Source organism: Dermacentor andersoni, chromosome 3 (assembly GCF_023375885.2).
Source record: "Dermacentor andersoni chromosome 3, qqDerAnde1_hic_scaffold, whole genome shotgun sequence".
In the NCBI taxonomy this organism is placed as follows: Eukaryota; Metazoa; Arthropoda; class Arachnida; order Ixodida; family Ixodidae; genus Dermacentor; species Dermacentor andersoni.
The window spans coordinates 147,243,068-147,244,407 of NC_092816.1; the positions used below are offsets into that span (position 1 = coordinate 147,243,068).

General features: G+C 39.6%; 1 non-coding gene across 1 annotated transcript; it reads right to left on the reverse strand.

Moving 5' to 3' along the window:
- Positions 1-378: 378 nt before the first annotated feature.
- LOC126520495 (U5 spliceosomal RNA) lies at positions 379-504 on the reverse strand. Its single transcript, XR_007597007.1, has one exon. It is a non-coding gene; the product is annotated as a U5 spliceosomal RNA (small nuclear RNA).
- Between the last annotated feature and the right edge of the window lie 836 nt (positions 505-1,340).

Below are 1,340 nucleotides of genomic sequence, written 5' to 3' on the forward strand. Positions count from 1 at the left end.
ATCTCAACTGTTACCATTTGTGGTACCATTGATCCTTATCTTTTTACAACATTAATATTCCAGTATTCATCCAAGGACAATTAATTTGGCTAGCTGTATTTCGTAAAGGTCGGCATAGAGCGCCGTTCAACGGCATTTTTAATTATATATAGAAATTTCATGTACTCGGTGTCAACGTGTTTATCACATGCCGTAATGAAATCTGTTCGTTCTAATATTCCACGCAGCAGGACGGAGTCTATGTTCGAATGCAGTGTTTTTTATTTTAACAGTAACGCTACTACGCTCAGTCGGCCATAGCGGTAACGCCAAATACCCTTGTTCATCGATATCTGCGTCACTGAACAACGTAAGTCTTTCTTTTGATCTCAATAGCAGGCCCTGCCCAAACGGGCAAGGCCTCTCAAAAATTGGCCTATAGGCTCATTGGAGTGTCCCTCCCCACGGTAATCTTTAGTAAAAGGCGAAAGATTAATACGTGGATTTGAGGAGAGACCTGAGCGATGAAATTACCCATGCTTACCTTGGCTGGTCTCCAAAATGGGGTCGCTTACTTGGCCAAGCGAACCTTCAAGCTTTTCTCAAATTTGCATGCTTAAAACTCAACTCTCCTTATTCTTTAGCAAGTATATAGCTGACTGGGCTTTTCTACGTGTACTTCTTAATAGAGAAATATTACATATTGCCATATTCACGTTTAAAAGCTAATAACATATTAAAAATAGCCCGGATTGCTTGCACTGCACGCCTGCCATTTTTCATGCGCAGCAGTCGCCATCTGGTGTTGAACATCGAAGTTTTAAACGCGTGTGGAGGACTTTCTTTTTTAACCGAATACTTTTATTATTAGTTCTAAAAGACAATACACACGCAGTTGGTCCCACTTATAGCCTCCAAGGCTAGTGATGGGTCCGCAAACTAAACAAATACAATAATATTAGCAGACTTTTTGATGAATGGGCTCAATCACAACACACTTCAGTAAAACGCATGAAAATTGGCAAGCTTAAGTATATAACTTTATGGTATATTCGACCGAAGCAGAAAGTCCAAGGAATGTCCGACGCACCGACAGGGCATCGAAAATAAAAACGAGCTGTTTCTTGTTTTGTAAATTCATTTACACGCTTCTCCATTCCAACATATTTCCATAGAAATCAGGAAAATATGTTTTAACGATGCGAATCATTCATTTCTTTCCATTACTTCGTTTGGAACTTCATTACACACGTAGGCTCCTTTATATTGTCCAGGTCTATGGATGTAGGTATTATGAGAAGGCGGGAAGGTAAATAGACTGTTTGTAGCGGCTCTTGTTTGTTTCATTGATAATCTGAATA